This window comes from Sceloporus occidentalis, unplaced genomic scaffold (genome assembly GCF_023333645.1).
Source record: "Sceloporus occidentalis isolate IW3139 unplaced genomic scaffold, rSceOcc1.0.p SCAF_2, whole genome shotgun sequence".
Taxonomy (NCBI): Eukaryota; Metazoa; Chordata; class Lepidosauria; order Squamata; family Phrynosomatidae; genus Sceloporus; species Sceloporus occidentalis.
The window spans coordinates 44616517-44643633 of NW_028316982.1; the positions used below are offsets into that span (position 1 = coordinate 44616517).

A 27117-nucleotide genomic window follows, 5' to 3' on the forward strand; every position below is an offset into this window, starting at 1 on the left:
TATTTATGAAGTTCAAAGATTAGCACAATTACAAAAGTAAGCTTCAATATTTTACCTACTAAAACAATGGATGCATCCAACTCCTGAAGAACACTGAGTATAAGTAACAATTCCAAATCAGACACTGCGAGTAAATCAGAAGTCAGAAAAACATGCCAGTGAAAAGACATTATTTAACTGAATCAGGGGGAAAGAATAAGCAAGTGATCACAAATTGTACAAGCTACCAAGGTCAAGCAACATTTGTACACACCAGATGAATGTCTCCAATGACATCTTTGTGCCCTCAGTAAAACTGAATCTATCCTCTGTACATATTAGGAACTGATGGACACATTTGCTGCTGAAATTTTAAGGATTAAAAGATATGTGGTCCAACAAAAATAAACTGTAGAAACCAGCAATGCGAACTGCCACCACCATGTGGAAGCTATATTTAATAATGGACTAGATCGGTCTATTTATATTCTGTACCAGTTTCACATGTGCTCAATCTGAAGTCTATTTCAATTTTTCATAAATTACAAAAACTGTGTTTCACTTCTATAAATCACCTCTGTGTTCATTTTTGTGATTTTTTACCCCAAAATACAGATTTTTGTTTGTTATTTGAGAGAAGAACTGTGCTGCAAAATGTGGAGATGTGTACAATATAGTTTGATTTGCATATTAGGCCAAGAAATAAAATCAAAGGCAATTCAGCAATCCTCAGTACTTCTGAAAACAGCTGCCATCATCAGCACTACTCTGCCTGTTCTAGTGTCCTATTTTGACAGTAAGCAGACTTTCATGTAATCAGGACCTTCTTACAATTCTCACTGGGCTGCAAACATGCAGTACTGCCACAGTCTTATACGGTGCACCCACACCATATGCGGGCATGCCATACGCAGCTTTCAGCTTATGCTGAAGCCGCACCACAAAAAAAACAATGATGTGTGCACCAGCCCCATTGTTTTCAATGGGGCCTGAGCATATGTGTTTTTCCCTTACGCGGGGGGGGGGGGGGGGAGGGGGGTCTGGAATGGATCCTCTGCATAAGGGAAAGGCCCACTGTAATACTTCTCCCCCTGCATAAGTGTCTAGTTATAAACTAACAATTTATATTGTGCTTCCACCCAGATGGATATTGTTCTTCAGGTTGCAAATAAGTGCTGGATTTTGTCCTGTTATACACTTTGTTTTGAACAAATCTATTTTTTTTTTCTCCCAGGGGGAGGATAACACTATCCAACAGAAGTTGAATCCCTATGCCTTGATTTGCCTTTTGACTGATCAAGAACATATCTGTTTTAAGCTTCAGTTTGTTTGCTCATTGAGTTCACTACAGATGCCAGTCACTGGTTTGGTACCAAAACAGCTTCCTTGGAGTTAGGGAGATAGAGTTGAGTTCATCAGCATATTGGTGACACCAAACCCCAAAACTCTCTCCCACTGGGATCAGATAGATATCAAAGAACAGAGGGGAAGACCTGAACCCTAAGACCAAAACCTGGAGATATAACATGAATCCTTCAGCATCATTTTTTCAGTTGTCCCTCCAAGGACTGAAACCTTTGTAAAACAGTGCCCCCAAGTCCCATCCCAGAGAGGCAGCCGATAAGTATACCATGATCAAGGGTACTGAAAACCATTGAGAAATCCAGCAGAACCAACCAGATACACTTCTCATGTCCAGTTCCTGGCGTAGTCCATATCCCAAGCCTCAAACGAGACTGAAGTACATAATCTATTTCATCCAGGAATCCCTGGAGATGAGTCCACCATGCTCTCCAAAGTGTTGCCTTAAAAAGAGATGTTGGATGCTGGGTAGCAGTTATCTACTACAGCTGATTTCAGGGATTTCTAGGCTCCCCTGAGTAAAGGGAATTTTGCCTCTGCTCGAGCCCCATTTAAATGAATGGGGCTTTGTGCACGCAGTGGTGCGGCAGTGCGCACACGACCCATTTTTCTTTATGGGATGCGCCACCCCTTCTTCCAGCATGGCTTTCAGCTACACAAGTAAAATTCATTCACCAAAGCCTGCCTAAATAAAAATGTCTTCATCTGCCAGTGAAAAAGAGAGCAGGGAGGAGATGAATCTGATCTCCTGTGGAGGGAATTCCACAATTTGGGAGCAGCCATGGGAAAGGCTCTCTCCTGAGACTTCCTCATCAACCATGCCCACAAATGGGATAGGACTGAGAGAAAGCCCTTCTCTGATTAACTTAACACTTGGCTGACTTATATAGGAGATATGATCCTTCAGATAGTCTGGATCCAAGCCATTTTAGGCTTTAAAGATCAAACCAGCACCTTGAATTATGCCCAGAAAAAGCCTGGTAGCCAGTGCAGTTGTTTCAGCAGGGGAGTCACATGATCCCTGTAGCCAGCCCCAGTCAACAGCCTGGCAACAGCATTTGCACCTGCTGAAGTTCCCGAACAGTTTCCAAGGGAAGCCCCATGTAGAGCACATTACAGTAGCCCAAACAGGATGCGATCAAGGCAAGAATTTATTAGAACACTGAAAGATCAGATTAACAACAACTTCCCACAGAGCATATACAGCCATAGCCCCTAAGTTATGGAACAACTTGCCAGAAGAGATCCGTCTTATTACTACCTCAGATGCTTTTAAGAAGGCACTAAAGACGGATCTCTTCCAGTGGGCCTACCCACCCGATCTTCTATGAAGAACCTAAGAAAACCCTACTTTTGGCTGTAATACGGCATGTTAGATGAAGTTTTTATTATTCTGAACTGTATTTTTAAGTGATGATATTTTATTGTAATCTAGAGGCAGGAAATAGAAATAAAATTTATTGTTGTTGTTGTTGTTATTATGTGTCACCACAGCTAGCTTCAACCTCTCAAGGAAAAGGCACAGCTGGAGCACTAGTTTTAACTGTTCAAATTCCCTTCTATGGGAACATAAGTTAGCCCCCTCCCTGCTTGCTTTTAGTCAGCTAGCCAAGCCATTTTTATTTAAGCAGACATTTGACATATAATTTATGGCTTTTACAGAGCAGGTGGGTTGTAGTTATGCTTTTAATTTTTGCATATTTTTATGTTATTTTATATTGTGTGTAGTAGATTTTAACTGCTTTAAATTTTATTGAGAGTTTTAATATTTCTATCTGTGAACCACTTTGGGTCCCTCTGGGGAGAAAGATGGCATACAAATGAAAGAATGAATAAATGAATGCACTCCTGGCTACAGCTGAAGCCTGCCCATGCAGGATCAGATCCGAATGCAGTGGCACAAGCAAGCTGCGAGCCTGAGATTTCATGGGGAGTGCAACCCCATCCAATAGAAGCTGAACCCCTGTTCCCTGATTTGCTTCTCAACTGATCAGGAGCACATCTGTCTTGTCTGGATTAAGTTTCAATTTGTCTACCCTCATCTCAACCATTACTGACAGCAGTTTAGTACAGAAACAGCTTCCTTGGAATCAGATGGAGAGATAAGAGTTGGATGTCATCATCATACTGGTGACACAGAACACCAAAGGTCCAGATGACCTCTCCCAATGGTGTCATGTAAAATAATGAACAGCATGGGGCACAAAGCTGAGTCCTGAGGAACACCATAGGCTGGTGGTCAAAGCATCGAACAGGCATTCCCCAGCACAATCTTCTGGGTCCGCCCCTCCAAGAAGGAGCAGAGCCACTGTAAAACAGTGCCCCCAAGTCCTATCCTAGGGAGGTAATAAGGATACCATGGTTGATGGTATTCAAGAGCTGCTGAGAAGTCCAGAGGACCCAATGGGGACACACGCCCCCTCTCTAGTTTAGCATGTACATTATCCACCAAGGTGATCAAAGCTGTCTCTGTCCCATAGCCAGTCCTGTAGCCATGCAGAAATGGATCTAGATGGCTTAATGGCTGCTCCAGTTTACTTCCCCTCTCATGCTCTCCTTATGGTTCAATTTCTTCCTTTGCCAGCAGGGCAGATTGTTTAAAAACACCTAAAATATGTAAACAAAACCATCTTTCTTCCCTAGTCCGGTGCAGGGTGACATCACTTCCCCGCAAGGGGCAACCCCAGACAGCAGCTGATACCCCATATAAGAACAGATATTAGTCTGGCAGATTAACCAGAAGCTGGCACAGTACCTAGGTCCTGGTCATGGGAGGCAGTGAAAGTCAATCAGATGGCACCAGCCTGCAGGAAAAAGAGGAAACCATTAGCAACAGCAAACAGATGGTGGCAACAGCTAACAGAAAGACCGGGGGGGGGGGGGGGGACATGATGATGTTCCTTGTGTGCTTCTCTCACACAAAATGCACAATAATTATTGCTTTCTAGTAATCTTGGGAACTTGAAGTAAGGTTTAGATTCCTGCACAGGCCAGAAAATATGAATTTTTCTATAAAACCAACACATTCTTTTACGGGTGTACTAAACATGCTCCCGCAAATAGTTTGTCCTTCATTCAAATAAATTGCTGCTCTTCTTTTGCCCTTGCCTTCATCTCCTATTTTAAAAGTCAATGTAAAATGTGATTTCATTGCCATAATTATTGTGTTAAATGAAAAATGAAAACCTTTGGAAAAAAGCAAGGTTAAACTTCATAATGTGTCAGATAAATTAAATGTATTTGTCATCTCTATAATTATCCAGGTTTACAGAGATCAGTTACTTTCCATGATCAGAAAAGCTCATTATTTAGCTGTCCAGTATATTTCTATTGCTTCCAAAGATTTCTGCTCACTGAACAGAACCAAACAACTGAGAATGTCCTCTATAGTCGATACGTCATCAGTGTGACAGGCGACTTACATATGTGACAGGCAACTTGAACTTAACCAAAATGTTTTAGGCTGCTTGGGAACACCTACAGATAGCTAAATAAAGTGAACCGCTAGGTACTGGTTAAAACAGAGAAATTAAATTTGACATACTATCCCTTTACCAGTAAAAGGTTAAACTGGAGATATTCAGCTTTGGTATTCTTGTGGGCACACTGATCTCCATATAGTAATTTGACTCTTGGACAGGTATTTTGTCTCTAGCACTGACACCCTTTCCCACAGTACATCTAATGAGAGATAAAAGTATGGATTTCCTTCTTCTTATAACTTGAAAATATTGGGTTTTTTATCATTAAGTGTAGACAAACGTTTTACTGCACCATGAATAAAAATGGGTACTTCTGCCAAGGTCCAACAAATTGCCTCAAGAGCCAGATGTAGCTTGCGCACTGCCAATTGGCTGTCCCTGCTTCAGAGAACTGGAAAGTTTTATGAAGAATCAACTCAGCTGTACAAATGTCTGGGCAAAGTATTTCAGCTAATACACAACAACAACAACAAGCCCATCCAAGGGCACTCAATTGGTTCTGAAATAAGTGTGGCAATGGCTGACAATTTAGATATAAAGACCACAAAGGCGTCTCACACAGGTTTTATCACCACCCAGGAAAAAAAAAAGATCATGAGAGTTTTCTTATGTCCTGAAGCAAATTCTGCAAACTGAAGTCTTAGATGATCAAGCATTTATTATCTGTTGCTTTCAAATTGTTCCATAGAAAGTCTTGATTTCACAAGCTAGACATTCAACAATTCTTTTCTACCTTCCTCTTTTGTATTTTGTTCACTTTCTGATACTGAGTATAGTCTATCCTTAGCAATATCGAAAAAGTTAACCAGTAACACAATCAGTTATAAACAACTACCTTTTACCTTGACCACTACTTGATGTCTAGCAAAGCAGTGTCACGATACCTTTAAAACAAAAGTTGTTCAGTTCCAGATAGTAACAACAACAAAAATACTGCTACTACTTAAAAATGAGACACAAGGCACTGTTGGAAAAAGTACACATTTCAATCAATATAAGAAAAATCATTCAAAACAATCTTGGAGCCTGCTTCTGTAAACATTGCTCACTCTATTGCTAACATTTGCAATAAGGTGAGTGTGTGTGCATGTTTCCTCAGCAAGATAAACTGGAGTACAGCTGTTAGCACCCTTGAATGTTTATCTGCAGCAGAAAAATCATATCCAGACCTCTATTAAATATTGCACAGAACTGCATGATCCACTACAGATTGCAAAAGTACTGTATAATAGTTGATCTTTAGTTGGGAAATTGTTTCCCAGAAATGCCACCAGGTCTGTGCATCTCACTGGAATCAATATTCTACAGGCCTTCAATATTTTATGCAAATGGAACAAATATTACTATTTACCAGAGAACAATGAAAGCATAACAAGTGCAAGAACAAATACCATGCTTGGGAAAGAACATTAAAATGGATTTTTTCTGGAAGTAGCTGATAGAAGCCATATTATTTTTTAATGAAAAAAGCAGCAGTGAGGATTATATCATAGTCTGAAAGGATTATTTAGTAATTGGATTCTTGCAAATACAGAGCTTCTAATCTTTCCCTCTTCAAGCTCTTCATGTCATCTTTGTCAGCAACCAATATGCTTCTTAGACATGCCTGTGATCAGGGAATTATGTTCAACATGGCCTTTTACCCTACATTCCTACATCTGACATTCTGAATCTTGAATTTTCCTGCACATAAGGTCCAAGAACAGAATCACTTTACATCAGCATAATTATCATTCTGCTCTCTCACTGAAGCTCCACATATTTCCTGAACAGCTTCTTTTGAAGGTTGTGGAAATCAGTGGTGGGGTAGAAAATTAATGACAGAATTTGTGTGACACTCTACAAAATAGACCAGTGATTTCCAAACTCTGGTTCTCCAGGTGGTTTGGGCTCCAGCTCCCAGAATCACAGACCTCTGACCAAGATGGTTGAAGCTTCTGGGAGCATAAGTCCAAAACACCTGGAGGAACAGAGTTTGTGAATCACTGCGCTACGGTAAGAGACACTTTGGAGTCAAGTCATTGGCTCTTAATTGCTGGTTCTTTCAATGTCCTAGCCATTTTCCTTTTGTCTTTGCTCTACAGGCCACTAGACAAGTACTACAATTATAGTACTGTTATATGGCATCACTGAGATCTTATTTTCTGCAGTGATTTTTGCTGCTGTTTGGTGCCTTCAAGTCATTTGGCACCCCCAAGGCAAATCTATCAAAGGGTATTCTGAAAGCTGAGAGTATATAACTTGCCCAAGGTCACTCCATAAGGTTTCAATAGCTGAGCAGGTATTCGACCCCAGGTCCAGTCGTAGTCTAACATTCAAACCACTGCACCATACTTACAGTAGATTTAGCCAATATTGCCAGTGGATGTCAGCTAGAAACTCTCTTCAAATCAGCTTTTATCCAGAAGGATATGAGTGTTTAAATTATAGTTTTTATCATGTGTAATTACAATGAAAAACAGAATGTTTTATTACTAAACATTCAACAAACAATGTAGAATAATAAGTGTATATTAGTAATATTTTAATAATATTTATCTCCTGTCTTTTTTATTAATCAAGAAACACATATCTGTTTGGCGCAATATACATATACCTATTTCCCCAACAGCTATAAAAAGAAGAATGTCGAGTTTATAGCTGTAATAGACAGTTTTATTTTCATGGTTCAACTATTCACTCATTAAGAGGAAGCTGTCACTAGAAAGCACCAGCATAATATAGTGACTACTACATGAGAGTTAATTTTTAGATTATTTTAATCATTGTGCTTTTAATACTGGTTTTTGAAATATTTTTAAAAATAATGTTTTGATTTGTTTTCAATCCTCTTGGGGCCTTGACGAACCTGAGACAAGATAATTATTTTAATTGAAACATAAAAATTTAAACTATTATTTTAAATTTTAAAAATCAACTAATATTTTAATAAATAAGGTATGAAACTGGAGAATATTCAGTCCCTCACATAGTTATAATATTCACTTGGTGATCTGTAATGCATCATTCTCTTGCAATCGAAACTCCTTCAAACATTTGTTGTAAAGATAGAGAGAGAAGAAGGGTAGGATAGAATTATCCTAACTTGAACTCATGGAAGAAAAAGAGAACATAAATATATAAATAAATAGTAGAATTTGTTGACAGTCATTACTATCTTTTACTTTTGAATAGCAACTCTCAAAATATTTTCAGCATCTTGTAAATCTTGCATCGGCTGCATTATAGTAGGCAAATATTTTTGCATTTGAAATAACGAACATTGAGGGCATTGAACATAATAGTTATTGAGGACATTGGACATAATGGAAATGGACAAGTTAACTATATACTTAAAGGACAAGACAATTATAGAGAGGGATGGTATTTGGAAGCCATTAATGAGTTATTGTAAAGATAGATGGTCATAAAAAGAAATATGGAGAGAAAGAATAACCATAAGAAAATAGAGATATACTTAAAATATGGGAAAGCAAAAAAGGAAATTGTACAGAATGGTATCTAAATGATGGAGATATGCATACGGTTGCTAAACAGAGGTGGTAGAATTGTGAAAACATTATATCAAGGAGAGAAGTTCTATGAAGAATGTGGTAGAGTGTATTGCAATCCAATGGGATAATCAGAACACCAAGGTGAGGGAGAGGGGGAATGAGGAGGGGGAAACTGAATTGTTTGGGATAAAATGAATTTGAAATTATGAGAGGATATCATGCCAAAATAATACAGATGGATATGATGTGACATGATTTGATGCAAGATATGGACATAAGAACAAATAATAATAATAATAATAATAATAATAACAACAACAACAACAATAATAATAATAGGTTTTATTTATATACCGCCCAATCACTGGGAATCCGAGCGGTTTACAATAGAGGGGATAACAGACAGTTCCCTGCCCACAGGCTTACAATCTAAAAGACACGACACAAAAGGAGAAGGGAATGGTGAGGGAGGGAGGGAATAAAGTCCAGTATTCTTCTCTCCCTCTGAGGCCTGGACCAAGGCAGATGGACTGGAGGGAGGGCTCTTCTTCTTCAGGCTAGCCCCTGATGGAACTGGGCCAGCCTTCTCTCTCCCTCAGAGGCCGAAAGATGACAGTTGGGGAGGGAGGAGCCTCTTTCTTCAGGCTAGCCCCTGATGGTACTGGGCCAGCCTTTATTATTATTATTTATTATTTATTATTTATTATTTATTATTTATTATTTTTATTGAATTGTTTTTAACGAATTCTGTATAGCTTGCTGCTGTGTTGTTATGTTGTTATGTAGTTGTTGTTCACCGCCCTGATTTTTAGAAGGGCGGTATACAAATAAAATGTTATTTATTTATTATTATTCTCTCTCCCTCAGAGGCCGAAGGATGACAGTTGGGGAGGGAGGAGCCTCTTTCTTCAGGCCAGCCCCTGATGGTAGTGGGCCAGCCTTCTCTCTCCCTCAGAGGCCGAAGGATGACAGTTGGGGAGGGAGGAGCCTCTTTCTTCAGGCTAGCCCCTGATGGTACTGGACCAGCCTTCTCTCTCCCTCAGAGGCCGAAGGATGACAGTTGGGGAGGGAGGAGCCTCTTTCTTCAGGCTAGCCCCTGATGGAACTGGGCCAGCCTTCTCTCTCCCTCAGAGGCCGAAGGATGACAGTTGGGGAGGGAGGAGCCTCTTTCTTCAGGCTAGCCCCTGATGGAACTGGGCCAGCCTTCTCTCTCCCTCAGAGGCCGAAGGATGACAGTTGGGGAGGGAGGAGCCTCTTTCTTCAGGCTAGCCCCTGAAGAATATGGCTGTATTTAAATGTGATTGGTAAGATGTATGTAATAATCAAAATTACTGTGAAAAAATGAAAACGAAATAATGAACATGAATATATGTACATTCATCAGTTTGTTAATTCTGTCATATCCTCAAACTAGCTCTATGTGTTTCCTTAGGATATTCTTCATAACTGTTTTACTTTTTTAAGGTGGCAAAATATTTTTTGTGCAGCAGCATATAAATTTTTGTACTTAAATGCTATTTTCTTGTGCTGGTTGCTTTTAATTTGTGTTTAATGTTTAAACTGTGTATGTTTAAGCATTTTATATCCATAATAAACATGGTTATACTTCTTCATAACATGACACTTCCTTTTCACTATTGGCAACATTCAATTTGCAAGTGCAAAGCCTTTCAAGAGTACAGGTATGTTATTTCAGTTTGAGGATTCTTGAAGCTTGGCACTCATCATTCTAAGTGGTTAGTTTTCTGCCATGACTTCTGATTCTTCCATGATGTTGATTACTAATAAATGGAACTTAAATTCAACATCTCATTAACCCTTTGTTTACCTGGAGGGGAGACATGACCCCTCAGGTGTGATGCCCAGAGAATGTGAAGGCCCATTATCACAAATATATCCATTATTACAAATATATTGAGAGTATAAACCATCAACTAAGGGTCCTTAGAACTAATTAAACCTATAAAATAAGAAAACTACAAGGTGCTAGTTGGACCATAGGAAATAAAAGGCAGAAAATTATGGGGTGCGGTCATTTATCCAAGTTTTCAAATTAATTTGTTCCATACAGAGTAAGTGGGACATGCTGACAAGCTAACCATGACTTCATAAGCACATGAACTGTGTTTGCTGTAAAATCATCCTATCATTACATGTTTTCTTTCTATTATTAATGTAGTCTTTGTTTTTTATCGTATTATTCTTGTGGGCTCTACAGAAATAACCATCAAAAAAGCTATGTACAAAATGATGAAAGCTGCAGCTTTCATTCAAAGTAATAACGTAAAATTGCTCTTGCACTAGAAATCAGTTGTCAAGGAAACTCCCTAAAGAATTTCCTAAACCAATTCTTTTGCCAGTGAATAACATTGATCATTATGTGCTTTTTTCAGCTGCTATGTGATATTATTCCACCAATCAAATTTTTGCCAAAATTTAACATCAAGTGTACTGTATAGTTACTGCAAGAGGGGAAATGTCAGTCAAGCAGCTGGCCAAAGAATGTGAGGTAAGCCTCAATTCACGGTTAACAATGTGTCAACTATATTTATAGATGCATTTACATCCCACTTTCAAAACTGAAAGCTTCCCTAAATGACATACTATTTAAATCATTTAAAACCAGTCATCAGTAGGAGTAAACATTAAAACCATTCCAAACAGCAAAAGTACACACATACGTAACATCTAAAAGATCTGAACAATAAAAGAACAAACTTCACCTGATAATTAAAGTTAGTACCAACTGAGCCTATCTAGAGAAGGCACATCATGGAAACCTCCACTAAAAAAGAACCATCTTGGATCATCACTCACCTAACCTCAAATGCTGCATAGAGGCAGAAGTAGAGCCTCCAAAAACAATCTGAGGGTCCAGTCATCTAGTACCGCATAACTTTTGAGCCAGACTGGTACAAGCAGTTACAAAACTTTAACATTAAAGAACAGCACTTTGAACTGTTCTGAGAAATGGAAAGGAAGCCATAACAGTTCTTTCAAGAATAAGATCAAAACATTTACTAAACAATCAAACAATTTTCAAAGTAAGACGTAAAGCCAAAACTGTAGCACAAACATAATATTATCAGACTGTGGATAATCATTATCAGGCTAAGGAACTGTGGTTGGCATACCAGCCCAGACTAGCTAAAAATGCTTTGTGCCACGGAAGCAACTTTAGCTTTCACAGAGATGGTCAGATGTAAAAGCAACCCCCAAATTATGATAGTGCAATGGCGGCACAAACATCTCCTCCTCCCTTGCCATTCTATCCTTACCATCAAAAATGGTTTGACAATGAGCCCTGACGTCTATTCTACCACCAACAAGTTTTCCACTGTTCAAGTCATCATCCCAACTGTTTCAGTGTCCACAAAGAAGTCACATGGGCTGCATTCAGAAGGAAAAGCCACTCAGCATGATTGTATCCACCCTTCTAGTTATCTCTGTATAGTCCAGCCCCTGTATTTACAGGATCAATAACAGTGATTTCACTTACCTGCATCCAGGAAGAAAAGTCTCTTTTGGCATATGGAGATCTTCCAGCATGACTCTGGTCTAACTTCCAGCAGAAATATAGTATTTGTTATTAGCCATAATTATCACTATCCACAGTAAGTCTGGGAATCTATCCCCCACAGATACAAGGATGAGACAGTATTTCAGAGTGATCAAACCGCTGACAACAGTGGCAACAAGCTTCCCCAAGAGTAAACAAGAATACATCTGGTTCTATCAGCTTCTGAATCAAGTTCTTCAACTGTCACAAATCCAGGCACAGCACTGTCATGTCATGGCTCAGCTGCTGCTCACAGCTTCTCCTTCCAAATACTAAGTCTTACTGTTCTGATCAGAGAGGAAGATAGTCAGGCAAACCTCCCATTATGTTTAGGTCTAGTTGCTGTACTCATTAATAGTTTAAGTTTGAACAGTGAAATTATGAACATTAAAATTAATTTTCCCTCCTCCTCCACAGCCCCTATCCCCTGGAAAGTGAAAGTGAAGCAGGATCAGAATAAAAGCAAAAGCCCTTTAAAATAAACCCTCTTTTGCTAAATGTCTTAGCAGCACATGCTCCATTATCAAAAGAACTTTCGTCTAGCTCTCTCATATGTGTAGTTCCCCCCCCCCAAAAAAAATGAACATAAATTTAATTTACTAGTAGAAATGCCCTGATTTGCATGGGTTAAAGACCTTTGAGTCCAACCTCATCCCAGTCTGCATTCAAAGAGCCTGGTGGTGCAGTAATTAAATGCCGGTACTGCAGCCATTCACAGCCACAAAGTTGTGAGTTTGATCCAAGGCAGGGCTCCAGGGTCCTTTCATAGGTCGCTAAAATGAGTACCCAACTTGTTGGGGGCAATTAGCTTACACATTTTAAAAGGCTTAGGGACTGGTAAAGTGCACTGATAAGCTGTACAAAAATGTAATTGCTACTGCTATTTCTCTTCTTCTCTCAGGATTTTCATCTTCTCCAGCCCAGCACTAACTCATCCAAAACCAGTTTTGTACACATTAGAAACTATTTAGATCTATCTGCCCGCCACCATTTCTCTTTTCTTCTGCTCTCTCTCTCTCCCTCCTTCCCACCACTCTTTTTTCTTTCTTTTCATATAATAATATAATAATAAAATATTTATTTATATCCTGCCTCTTCCATTTTGGGGATCAAAGCGGGTAACAGTGAATTTTATACAATATACAACAATAAAAAGAACAAGCCCCACAAGACTACGGCCCAACCCTCTCTCCCAAGTATCAAATTAAACAATAAAACATGATTAAAAATACATAACAATACATCAAAATTAATAAACAAACCACAAATAAAAATAATAATAAAAAGAGGGGGATTCAATTGGTTCTGGACATTATCAATCGGGGAAGGCCTGCCGAAAGAGTAAGGTTTTTGTTGCCTTTTTGAAAGCCCCGAGAGAGGATAATTGGCAAATCTCTTCCGGCAGGTCATTCCAAGTTTTTGGAGCGGTGACAGAGAAGGACCTCCGGGAGGTCACCACCAGTCTGGTCTTTCTAGATTGTAAGAGGTTTTTCCTGGAGGATCGGAGTGTATGGGAAAAATTGTATAGGAGGAGGCGTTCCTTCAAGTATACTGGACCCAGGCCATGTAGGGTTCTATAGGTGATAACCAACACCTTGTACTGTGCCCGGAAGCTAATAGGCAGCCAATGTAATGATTTTAAAATAGGTGTAATGTGGTCGAACTTGGATTTTCTGGCAACCAGTCTGGCTGCCATGTTTTGTATCAATTGGAGCTTCCGGACATGGCACAAAGATTGCCCCATGTAGAGCGCATTGCAGAAATCAAGATGAGAGGTTACTAGAGCATATACAACCGTTTCTAGGTCCCACTGCTCCAGGTAGGGGCGCAGCTGGCATATCAAAGCTGATAACAGGCACTCCTGGCTGTCGCATCAATCTGACGCAGTCTTTCAGGGGAAATGTGACCCCCATCTAGAACTGGCGAACTTATCTCCATATCCAGATTGGGGTTACCTATCACGAGTACCTCCATTTTATTTGGATTCAGCTTAAGTCTATTTTCCCTCATCCAATCCATTACTGACTTCAGGCAGTCATTCAGGGGGGAGATGCCCTCCTTGGTCACTGAAACAGTCCGAGACATAGAGAAATAAATTTGGGTGTCATCAGCGTACTGATAACACCCCACTCCATGTCTCCAGATGATCTCACCCATTTGCTTTCCACCCCAATGTTTATTTGGCCTTCCCTTCTCCTTAAGGCTTCCCTCCAGCTTTATCAGGCACCAAGAGTCTCTCTCTACTATTTCTCAGTTACCATATTGCAGTTTCTCCAAAGTCATATCTGTATATTATACAAATTATCTGCTCACTCTGCACACCATGATGTTATAAAATAACTGATCAGCAAAGATATACAGTACCACATATGCTAAGTACTACTATTCATAATATTGCTATTTAATAACACTGGCAGAATTAAATAATGCCTCACCATAGTGCTTTCCTGAACCCAGGATCAATTTGGTTTTATTTATTTTTTAAATGCTACTTGATATTTATTTCTGATCATGTGCAGATGGTTTCCAACTCTGAGTTTCTTTTTGAAATGTAAACTGGCATCCAGCCCTACATATCTATTGAGTTGTAAGTAAAATTGGATTCAATGCCTTACATCTAGTTAAGCGGATATACAATGCAGTCTAAAAGACAAACCAATTCAGGAAAGAGAGTCTACTTTCATTTTTCCTCTCATGGACATATGCAGACTTGAACCTGGACCTCCCAAAGAAACAAAATACATTTACAAAACAGAAAACACTGCCACATCTGCAGGAGAACTGCTCTTTAGGTGATGTTTGGGGGTGTTTTTTCCTCGCCATTTTGTAATTTAATTGCAGCTCTGCCTCAGTATATACACTCCAAATCCACATAAAACTACAACAGATAACATCTCTAAACCCAAGCTTCCAAAGACAGACAAAAAGAAAAAATGGCCAAAATAGCTGCCCTTCCCAGATTTAGTCTTCTTCTAATTTCTTGACTGCAGTCACAACTCCAATCAACATTTGATCCAAGGTGTGGGAATGCTTTAATTTAATTTTCTCGTTAGCTAGTATGAACTCATGCAGACCTTCCATGATTATCACTTTTGTTTTCTTAATGTTCAGCAAGCCTACCTTGGCACTTTTCTCCTTGACCTTCTTCTTCAGTAACTGCTCCAGATCTTTGCTGGTTTCTGGTAGTAGTATTGTGTCGTCTGCATATCTTAGGATGTTAATGTTCCTTTCTCCAATCTTAACTCCTCTAGTCTCTGAGTCTAAGCCTTTTCTGTATACAATATTTTCTGCCTACAGACTGAATAAGCAGGGTGATAGAATACAGCCTTGTCTAATCCTTTTTCCTAGTGGGAACCATTCTGCCTTTCCATATTGAGTTCTGACTGCAGCCTCTTCCCCTAAGTACAGGAAATGCATCAGGACAATCAAATGTAGTGGGACTCCCATTTCTTTGAGACTTCCACAGTAGTGTTTTGTTTTGTTTTGATCTCTGAAGTCAAAGGTTTTGTTGTAGTCAATAAAACACATGTAAATATTATTTTGGAATTCTCTGGTGCACTTCATTTTCCATCGCATGTTTGCAGTTTCATCCCTCGAGCCTCTTCCTTTCCTGAATCTAGCTTACATCTCTGGGACTTCTCACACCATTCATTCAGATTTGTTCGGACTTAGATGCCAGAATTGATACAATTCCAATAGATGTAAACTTGGCTCCTACTTGTCCAGTGTTGATGGATACTTTTCAGTTTGTGCATCCTGAGGATGCAGACAAGTTCTTTGACTAATTTAACAGGCCAGAAGAGGATTGGTGGAGTGGGTAAAAGAAATGATTAATGCCTCCTTACAACAATGCAGGGTCCCAACATGCTTGAAGGAGGCTTTGATAAGACCTCTTCTGAAACAAACCTTCCCTGGAATCTACTATACTGGACAACTATAGGGCAGTCTCCAACCTTCCACTTTTGGGCAAAGTTTTGGGGCCTGTGACGGCTTTTCAACTCCAGAGGTTCCTGGATGAAATGGATTATCTAGATCTGTGTCTGACAGACCACTGCTTCTCTACCTCCCCACCCACCTGCTGCTGCACAGAGAATCCTGGTGGGCAAAGCTGGGAGAGATTGAACCCCACAGCCTCATCCAACCAGGTCTCTGTAACACTGGTCAAGTCAACATGTTCATCCAGGATCAAGTATAAACGGCAGCTATCTTATCATTCATTGACCAGGCACTAATCAGTGGCCTTTTCACTCTAGGAAGGTTGCTGCCATGATATTATTTGGGACAGGAGACCTCTGTAGACTATAGTAGTTCAATTGGTTATCTGTTCCTAGTTATTTATTCTTCTCAACTGCTTTGAATGTGGCTTTCACTTCACATTCCAAAATTTAGCATTCATCTTCTCATGTGTCATTTATGCTTTCACATTTTTAATACAGCTCTTCTCTATATTGTTCCCACCAATTCTTTTGATTTCATTATGGTGTGTAATTTGTTCTTCATCTGATCATACCACATCCCCACCCTTGATTTAAGTCAGTTAACCAGCTACATGACAAAATTGCTACCGGTCAATGTTGTCATGTGGAAATGGGACAAATGTTTTTCTAGCCAGGCATTTCATTTGTAATTTTTTTTCTTCTGTTGAGAACATTTCTTTAGAAAGCAGTTAGAGCTAAAATGAACCTATTTTATATGCTACATTGAGAAGTAGGGACATTTTGTAGCAATAAGCCAGCAGGAATTGCTAAATGGGCTGAAGTCTGTATTTGCTCTACTACACAAGTAGCAAACACTTCAGAAATATTCACTGTAGCTGAATAAACACATATGAACCCTTTAAACACTTACATTTGAAACATCTGTATATTTTGGAAACAAATTTTCTACACTTGAAAACAGAATGGAAATTATTTGAACAACACAAAAATTCAAGTTTAAAAACGAGGATGGAAAACAATTCACAGCAAAAACAGCTTTTAAAAAAAACTGGAAGGAGAGCATGACAGCAATAGCACAAGAGAGTGAAGCAACATTTGAGTAGCTTCTCATTACACAATCATTTATATGGATGAAGGTCAACAATCCACACATGTGACAGAAGTGAGTATCAACAAAGATATAAAATACAGCACTATATATAAATGATCTCATAAAGAGGAAGAGGGACAAAAAAATGGAAAATGTGGCAGCACCTTTAAGACTAAGAATTTGCTGCATCCGAAAGCTCATGCAAAAATAAAATGCAGCTAGTCTTAAAGATACTGCTACATTCCTTTTTCTGTCTTTTCCTCCCTCCTCCTATTTTCTCTAAAAGCTGCAAGAGACTAGCACACTACTTCTTTGAAAAGTTTTCAGTTATCAAAAGACTATGATAAAACATAATGGGTTTTCAAAGAAAGAACAAAACCTGTTGTGATTAGTTTATTCTTTCATATGTCTTAATTCTCACAATGGCCCGTTACAGACGGGCTCTTGAGGTGCCCCCATCACGTGCTAGGGGTTGGCCGGGGACCCAGCGTCCACACCAGACTCACCCCTAGCACGTGCTGGGGGAGTAATAATGGCGGCGCCCTATACACACAGGCGCTGCCATTATCATGTGCACGTCATAACCACGCCGCAGGAAGAAGTGCCATTTTGGGGCTTCTTTTTTGCTCCACGTGGGAGCCGTGCGGTTTGGCTGCTGCGGCTCCCTCGCGGAGCAACCAGCAGCGCCGGCAGACCACCGCTTTTAGGCAGTCTGTAACGTGCCAATATGTTTTATGTCTCACAAGATACAGCTTGAGTCTCACTTATCCAGAATTCTGAAATCCAAAATAGTCTTAAAAAACCCTATTTCTATTTTTAATTTTTTTTTTAATTTAATAAAAATTAATAAAAACAAAAACTATTTCATGGGTGGTTGAGAAAGTGACACTTTCACTTTTCGGGTTCAGTGTACACAAACTGTGTTTACTGCACAAAATTATTTAAAATATTGTATAGCATTACCTTCAAGCTATGTGTATAAAGTATATAGGAAACATAAATGAATTTTGTGTTTAGATTTCTGTCCCATCCCCAAGATTATCTCATGGGTATTAAAAAAAAAATTAAATCCAAAATCCTTTTGGTTCTAAGCATTTTGGATAACACACACTCAACCTATGATTCTATGATTGAATTTAATTATAAATTTATTTTCCTGAATCAAATTTCATATAGGTCCAGAACACATTTATTGAAATAATCCCGTTTGAGACTGCTTTAACTGTCCTGACTCAATAAAACAGACAAGAGTTTTCAAAGAAAGAAAGAAAAACCTGTTGTGATTGCTTTATTCTTTCATATGATTTATTCCAATTCTCACAACTGAATTGAATAGGAATTTGTTGTGTTCTAGTCCAACACTTATCCTCACTTGCTCTGTTTAGGTCAGGGGTAGGCAACCTTTTTGAGCTAGGGGGGCAGGTTGCTGTCCCTCAGACAACTGGGGGGCCGAAGCCGGCCGCGCGGCTTTATATAGGCCCCGGCTTCACCCCCAGGTCACCTGATCGAGGAGACTCCTCCTCCCCGGCAGCTGATCAATGAGCTGCCCTGGAGGACCGGAACTCCCAGATCATAGAGCCCGGCCCCTAGAGCGTCGCAGGGCGGAAGTGACTCCACTTCTGCCCTGCGCACCAATAAGGGGCCTCTGGGGCTTGTAGTTTGTCACCGCTTCTAGTGACAAAGCGACCTGCCCGTCCAGCCGGGCGGCCGCTTTTTGCCTCAGATGCCACTGACAAATAACCGCAGGAAATCAGGCTGGAGGAAAGGCCACAACTTTATTAATAGCAAACAATTGGTAGCGTTGGCACCAAGCATGAGGTCAGGATCTGCGAAATCAAACAACCTCATGTTTGTCTGATTAGCGAAAACCTGGTACCCACCAGGCATTGGGATGACCTAATCACCACTATCATTGTTACAGCAGACCTTTCAGCAATAAATGCACCAAAAATACAAAGAAATGCACTTTGGAAAGTCACACTGTCTCACCTTCAGAAATAATAAAAATAATGAAATAAAATAAAAAGCAATAATAAAAATAATGAAATAAAATAAAAAGCAATAATAAAAACAATGAAATGAAATAAAAAGCAATAATAAAAACAATGAAATGAAATAAAAAGCAATAATAAAAATAATGAAATGAAATAAAAAGCAATAATAAAAATAATGAAATAAAAAACAAAAATAAGTATTGCATATTTTTAAAAATTAATAAAAAAAAACCAAGGCAGACCTGAAATGACTCACCTTTCCACCTCCTCCTCCTCCTCTTTTTCATCCTCCTCTTTCTCATCCTCCTCCTCAAATAAGAAAGAGGCCTGGGGCCGCAAGAGCCCTGGGGGGAGCCCGCGGAGGCGGCAGGCCGCCTCCTACGTGCGCTTCTCCTCGGCCTCAGCGGAGCCAGGGCCCCACGGAGGCCGAGGAGGAAGCCAGCGGCTCCGCACGCTTCTCTTCGGCCTCCGCGGAGGGCGGGGGAGGGAGCAGGCCGCTGGCAATCGCGCCAATCGGCGCGTTCGGCGGCGGCCCAGAGCCTCTCCCCCCACCCTGTGGGAAGGCCGAGGCCTCCCCAGAGGGCGGGGGGAGCAGGCCACCGGCGGCAATCGGCAGCAGGGCCGGCCTGGGGCTGGTCCCACGGCCTTTGCGGGCCGGATCCAGCCCGTGGGCCTTAGGTTGCTGACCCCTGGTTTAGGTCCTGTAGATTCAGGCTCATGGCCTCCCTAATTGAGTCTAGCCATTTGGCAGGCAGTCTTCCTCTTTTTCAACTACCTTCTACACTTCCTAGCTTTATTGTGTTTTCTAATGAGTCATGCCTTCTCATGATGTGGCCAAAGTATTACAGCCTCAGTTTTGTCACCTTGGCTTCCAGGGGGAAGTCAGGCTTGATCTGTTATAGGACCCATTTGTTTTGTTTTTATGACCACCCACAGTATGCTCACACAGCATTCTTCTCCAACACCACATCTCAAATGAATTAATCTCCTTTTTATTCATTTTCTTTAGTGTCCAGCTCTTACATCTGTATATGGTCACAGGGAATACAATACATTGAATGCTTCAAACTTTAGTGCTTTGTTGAATATCTTTACTCTTTAGGATCTTGTCTAGTTCCTTTAATTGTGCCCTTCTCTTTCCTAGTCTTCTTATTTCTCGACTGCAGTCTCCCTTCTGATCAATGTTTGATCCAAGGTATGGGAAATCTTTAACTATTTCAATTTTCCTTGCCAATTGGGAACCATTCTGTTTCTCTATATTCTGTTCTAACAGTGGCCTCTTGTCCTAAGTAAAGTTTTCTCATCAGGACTATCAAATGCAATAGCACTCCCATGACTTTAAGAGCCCTGGTGGAGCAGTGGTTAAATACCTGTACTGCAGCCATTCACTCACAAATCATAAGATTGCAAGTTCAATACCAGCCCAGGGGCTCAAGCTCGACTCAGTCTTGCATCCTTCTAAGGTTGCTAAAATGAGTACCCAGCTTGTTGGGGGCAATTAGCTTACACTTTGTAAGTGTAAGGGAGTGCTTCGTGCACTGATAAGCAGTATAGAAATGTACTTGCTACTTGCTATTGCTATTTAAGAGTGTTCCATAGATTTTTATGATCTATGCAGCCAAGGCTTTCCTATAGTCTATAAAACATATGCTGATTTTCTTTTGAAATTCCTTGGTGCCCTCCATTAGCAATCATAGGTTTGCAATCTGGTCCTTAGTGCCTCTTCCTTTCCTGAAGCCCGCTTGTTCCCTTGCTCCTCTGGGATATCTCTCTCCATATATGGTTGGTGTTTGTGTTGCAGAATTCTAAGCATAATTTTGCTCAAGTGGGAAATTAATGCTATGGTCCTATAGCTGCTGCAGTCTTGTGTCTCCTTTTTTGTGGATGGGGATGTATATTGATCATTTCCAGTCTGTTGGCCACCATTTTGTTTGCCATATTTGTTGGCATATTTTAGTTAACACTAGTTGATTCTTTCTGTGTGGATTGTAGCAGTTCAAAGGGAGTATCATCTGTACCTGGTGATTAATTCTTCCCAATTCTTCCCCTAATTCTGGACAATGCAGGACAAATGAATACAGCACAGTTTAAAGTTGCACAACCATTTGCACAATTAGCAGCTATCTTAGAGACCACTGTTGTGCAAGAATTGTTAACAGTATCCCCGTGAAAATGTTCTATATTACATTAGTATAACAGTATCACAATGCACACAAACTAATTAGAATTAAGATGTGATATGATGCTGTGCACTAGTTGTGACAGTCAGCTATTTTGAAAGGCGATTAAACCTAACAAGATTTTGCTTGTCACCCCACTCATGCTACCAATTCTGTCTGCTCTAATTCTCTTTTGATAAATGTCAAAACAGGACATGAGTGGTAAAGCTTGGTCTACACATGGAGGAGAATGGAGGAGGAAATTAGGTGACAGAATTGATTGTCACACCTCAGATACAGGTGGGAAATTCAAATGTTCCTCTATGCCGGCAGGAAAAAAGTGTTACTTTCTAAAAAGAAAAGAAAAGAAAACTAGCAATGTTGAACAGAAGATACATAACCCAGGCTTTTCCTTGCTTGGCTGAGTTTCTATTTGTAGGGTACTTTCAAGTGCTACAGGCCATTGTGCTAACTTTCAGCTCCATGTATAGATCAGACAAGAATGAGGCGGTGTAATTTGAGTGCCACTTCAAATTACAAGTAGAAGAATTGCATTTTTAGATGTTAGCTCACAGAATTCCCAATACACAGAAAACTAATACATAATCAGAAGAAGCACTACGACAGTTCTCTCCCTCAGGTGAAAATTTACCATATTCAGGAAGTGCTCTACATTCAAAATCTAGCACATCTAATTGTGGAGACCACCACTATTAACCAGCATGAGGTGGCTGTCCCAGGGCTCCAGACCCTAGGTCAGGGGTAGGCAACCTGCGGCCCGCGGGCCGGATCCGGCCTGCCAAGGCCTTCCCAGCGGCCCCCAAGCAGTCTTGCCGCCGATTTCCCCCGTTTTTCGCCACTCCGGGCGCCATTTTGTTTTTCAAAATGGCGGCTGAAGTCTCACGTGAGCTCAGGATGTCAAAGGTCACACGAGATTTCGGCCGCCATTTTGAAAAACAAAATGGCAGCGCCCATGTAGGAGGCCTGGTGCAGCCCCTGGAGCACTCCAACAGGGCTCCAGGAGCTGCAGTGGGCCTGCAGCAGGCTCCACCTCGCTCTCCGCCCTCCTCCTCCTCCTCCTCCCTAAGAGCAGGGAAAGGAGGAGAGGTAGAAGGAGTGCAGAGCCAGGGAGAAAGGGAGCCAGAGTGGCAGCTGCAGCCACAGCCACAGCGAGAGGTTGGTAAGGTTCATTGGGGGAGGGGGTTAGCTGGGTGTTCTTTCTGCAAACTTCCCTCTCAGCACCCTGTGGATTTTCTGGGTTGAAACTGTGTGCATGCTTGCTGCAGTTTATTTTCAATTGCATTGTAGTAATTTCCTTGCTTGTAACTTTATTCTTAGTCTTATTTATTATTTTTACTTGCCCTGGGTGGTGTTTGTGCAAACTTCCCTCTCAGCACCCTGTGGATTTTCTGGGTTGAAACTGTGTGCATGCTTGCTGCAGTTTATTTTCAGTTGCATTGTAGTAATTTCCTTGCTTGTAACTTTATTCTTAGTATTATTTATTATTATTACTACTTGCCCTGGGTGTTCTTTGTGCAAAATCCCCTCTCAATGAGAAAGAGCAGGAGGAGGAGAAAGAGGAGGAGGAGGAGTGTGACCTTCCAAAGTGCATTTCTGTGTATTTTTGGTGCATTTATTGCTGAAAGGTCTGCTGTAACAATGATAGTAGTGGAGGTGGTGATGATGATGATGATTCTTCGGTGGAAGCTCCGCCCTGTAGGTTGGAAGCTCCACCCCTGGCATGTGGCTCTGCCCTTGGAGGGTGGAGGCTCCACCCCCAGCATGTGGCTCCACCCCTGGAGGGTGGAAGCTCCACCCCTGGCATGTGGCTCCGCCCCTGGAGGGTGGAAGCCCCACCCCCAGCATGCGACTCCACCCCCGGAGGGTGAAGCTCCACCCCCCGGCTTCGGCCCTCCAGTTGTCTGAGGGACAGCAACCTGGCCCCCGGCTCAAAAAGGCTGCCTACCCCTACCCTAGGTGACATGAAAGGGCAGCAATTTACTACTAACTTAATTGATGGCTACTGCTCTTTACTGTCAGGAATCGAGAATGCTTGTGTGATTTTCTGTCAAAATTATTTTGCCTGACTGAGTGCAATGTATCTTGACTTGAGTAGTCAAGGGACAGCATTTAATGTTCTGTTTCAAGCAACAAAATGTCTTGAGCTTGCCTAGACTGGCATACACCAAGATACTATCATATCAACCAGCAGAAGTGTGTAGAATGCTTCCAGGAGTACTACTAGGTAGCATGTGTTACTCAACAACCAGCAGAAAATTTTTATCAATTGCGATACTTTTCCACCCCTTCATTACAGTGGGTCTTTGTTATCCGCTGGGGTTTGGTTCCAGAACCCGCCATGGATAACAAAATCCATGGATGCTCAAGTCCGATTACAAATAAAGGAAAAGGAAAATGGTGTGTCTAATATAAAATGGAAAATCAAGGTTTGCTATTTGGAATTTATACTTTTTAAAAATATTTTCAAGCCATGGATGCTTGAATCTGTGGATAAAAAATCCGTGGATAAGGAAGGCCGACTGTATTACCATCCTCTTACTCCATTGATTTCTTCCACTGCTTCTTGCACAGAAAACTAATAAATATTATGAATAGTGAAGCAAAGCTTTAGTCTAAAAGCATCTGTCTGGCTACAGAAAAGCAAATATAACAACAATTCAATTTTTTCCAACAAAAAATTACCATATAATTGCATTTTGAATGAACTATGTACATACATTTGTATGTACAGCACTGTGTAAATTTACAGCGCTTTATAAATAAAGGTTAATAATAATAATAATAATAATAATAACAACTAGCAAAGAATTCAAGTGTACACCCTCACAAAAGCCTCTATAAACCAAAGTCAAGCTGATACAATTGAGGTATAAGTCACAGCGGATAGGAATTGTGACTTGTAAGTAGATCTCTGGCTGATTCAAGGATTGTGGAAGCTTTAAAGACTATTACAGAATCCCCTGGCAAAGAGAAAATGCATTAAACTCTATTGTGCTTTTTGGTGGTGAACTTGGTTCTGCATTTGCTTTGTTCCCTCAGGGAAGGGAGAGGATTTTAGACTGCAAGGTTACCACAAGTGACTGTTTCCCAACTAACAATATTTTAGACTTCATTAACTAAGAAGAGGCAACATAAACTCCTACACTCCGCACCTGGATCATCTCCCCCTCTTTTCACAAAGATGTGCCCCAGATGGTGCCTGCTCATCTTCTGCAAGCTCAGTGGAACACAAAATAACAATCGTTCAGGTGAAAGAAACAAATGGAATGAGCTGACAGAAGCTATAAGCACTGCACAGCCAAGCTGAGTGATGGAAAATATTCATATTATAAAGACCCAAAGAAGCCTGTCCCATTTAAGGCTCTCATCCCTAATGCTCCATCCCAATCAGATACTGATCCCCAAGTCTGAAGCCACACCAGCAAGATTATGAGGACGCCATACCAAGTAACACAATCACAAAGGGCACATCAGCATAGAATCATAGAATCGTAGAGTTGGAAGAGACCACTAGGGCCATCTAGTCCAACCCCCTGCCATGCAGGAAATCCAAATCAAAGCATCCCTATAGAATCATAGAATCGTAGAGTTGGAAGAGACCACTAGGTCCATCCAGTCCAACCAAGACAAGGCATCTAAAGGCTACACAGAGAAGGTAAGCCATTCCTCCACCAATTTATAACATTTCTGGACACTATTAGAGAAACTGATATTTAACATTGCAATCCTAGACCTGTCTATTCAGCAGTTAGTTCCACTGAGCTTCATCTAACTAGATGAAGTGGATATAGGATTGTTGTGTGCCTTCAAGTCATTTCCATCTTATGGTGACCCTATAATGAACCTATGATGGGCTTTTCTTGGTAAGATTTGCCCAGAGGGGCTTTGACTTCCTCTGAGGCTGAGAATGTGTGACTTGCCCAAGGTCATCCAACAAGGTTTCTATGGACAAGCAGGGATTCAAACCCTGGTAGGCAGAGCCATAGCCCAATGTTCAAACCACTACACCACGCTGGCTCTCGGATTACAGCCCAAATATCGGCCCCAGGAATGCCAGAGGAAATGGGTCAGAGAGAGATCAAAAGAAAACAAAGAGTTTTGCACCATGATGGCTTGTTCAGGCAATACACAGAGGGAAACACACAAATAATCTTTCTTGTTATGTCCATCCTGCCAATATGCCCTGGACAAAAGATGCATAGATTCAAAACTGTCATCAGAACTGTGGTTTGGGGTGGAATAAGCGTTGTTCATAAGTCCTCCCTCCATCCCACCTCCTCCACCAAAAAAGAAAAGAAAAATAGGAAGAAGTCCTGGACAAGAAGCAGGAGGGGAAAGAGTCAGAGAGGAATCCTAGAACTAGAAGAGACACCAAGAGCTATCCCATCCAGTCCCATTCTGCCATGCACACACCATCAAAGCTCTCCCAACAAATGGAAATGATAAAGAGGAAGCGATCCCAGACAAGGAACAGGAGGGAAAAGAATCAGAGAGAAATCACAGAATCCTAGCATTTGAAGAGACCCCCCCCCCCATCCAGTCCAACCCCTGCCAAACAAGAAGGCACAATCAAAACACTCCTGTCAAATAAAATGAAAGCCTGAAAGAGAGCCTAGACAAGAAGCAGGAGAGGAAAGTATCAGAAAGGAATCACAGAGCTGGAAAAGAGCCCCCTCCCTCTGCAGGGCCATCCAGTTCAAACCCCTGCCATGCAGGATGAAGCAACCAAAGCACTCCCAACAAATGAAATGAAAAACAGAAAGAGAGCCTATGGGAAAGGATCAGAGAGGAATCACAGAATCATCACACGAAGGAAAATTGGAAGTTTAAATGGGGTTTGTCCCATGAAAATCGTGCAATTACTATTAAATCTCAATTAAGATTTTCACAGCCCGGAAATAACCAGGCAATAAACAGCAAGAAAGCATTCACAGGATTTCGTCGTGAACAATTTGTTGCTATTTATTGCCTGGTTATTCACGGGTTAATGGCACTTTAATCACTTTTCAACAGTGACGTTGTCGTGTGAAAACCTTTATCGCGATGGCACGCTTTTCACGGGATATATTCCTGGGATAATGTCCATTTAATCACGATGTCGTGTGAAAACCTCAATCGCGAATGCGTACTTTTCATGGGATAATCCCCGTTTATACTTCCAATTGTCCTTGTGTGATAAAAAGTCCCTGGAGTTGCAAGAGACCCCCATCCAGTCCAACCCCTTGAAACAATCAAAGCACTCCCGACAAATGAAGCGAAAAACCAGAGGAGGTCCTAGGCAAGACGCAGGAAGGGAAAAGTATCGGAGGGGAATCACAAGAGTTGGAAGAGATCCCCAAGGGCCATCCAGTCCAACCCTGTTCTGCCCTGCAGGAGAACGCAAATCAAAAGTACTCCTGACAGATGGCCATCCAGCCGCTGTTTAAAAAGGGAAGAAAGAAAGAAGTCAGGGGAGAGGAGAAGAAACTGAGACAGCTGAGGAGCAGAGGCTTCCCTTCAGAATGCAAAGCACCAGCGTTTCTTTCCTCCAACATCTTCCCTCCAAAACGAAACCCAGCATCTCTTTTGGAGGAAAGGAGGAGAAGGGAGGCACTGCCCTGGTTCTTCATGGAGGGAGAGGAGATGCCAGTGCCAAGCGGGCATCGAAGTCAGGGAAGAGAAATGTGAGCAGAGGTCATCTTCCTAGTCCAGGACATGGTCCTCCATTTCAAGCTTCTCTCCAGGAGGAAGCCCAAAGTGACCTCCATTTTGAGCATGGCTAAGAAGCATGGATTTATATTGATAAGAGTGCTTTTAGCTCAGGCTGACCAGAGGTCCTCCTTTTTCTAGGACATGTCCTCCATTTCAGCCTTCTCTCCAGGAGGAGTCCCAAAAGGTCCTCCATTTTCAGCATGGCCAAGAAGTGTGGATTTAGTCAGTTCAGGATGACCAGAGGTCCTCCTTTTCTAGGACATGTCTTCCATTTCAGCCTTCAGGAAGAATCCAAAGATGTCCTCCATTTTGAGCCTGGCGAAGAGGCACGAATTTACATTTCTGGGA

The 27117-nt window shown here is 41.1% G+C and overlaps 1 protein-coding gene across 4 annotated transcripts in view; it reads right to left on the reverse strand.

The window, feature by feature from the left end:
- The window catches only part of PXYLP1 (2-phosphoxylose phosphatase 1), an 84987-nt gene that overhangs the window by 55813 nt on the left and 2057 nt on the right, over nucleotides 1-27117 (reverse strand). For 2 of the 4 annotated variants that reach the window (XM_089509246.1, XM_089509245.1), the window contains exon 2: nucleotides 4097-4145. The exons of 1 other annotated variant lie outside the window; for it this stretch is intronic. The gene's annotated coding sequence lies outside the window, so the exon portion shown is untranslated. Of the gene's footprint in view, nucleotides 1-4096; nucleotides 4146-21709; nucleotides 21769-27117 lie in introns of those variants that run through there. One more of the 4 variants, XM_089509247.1, reaches the window with a different exon arrangement.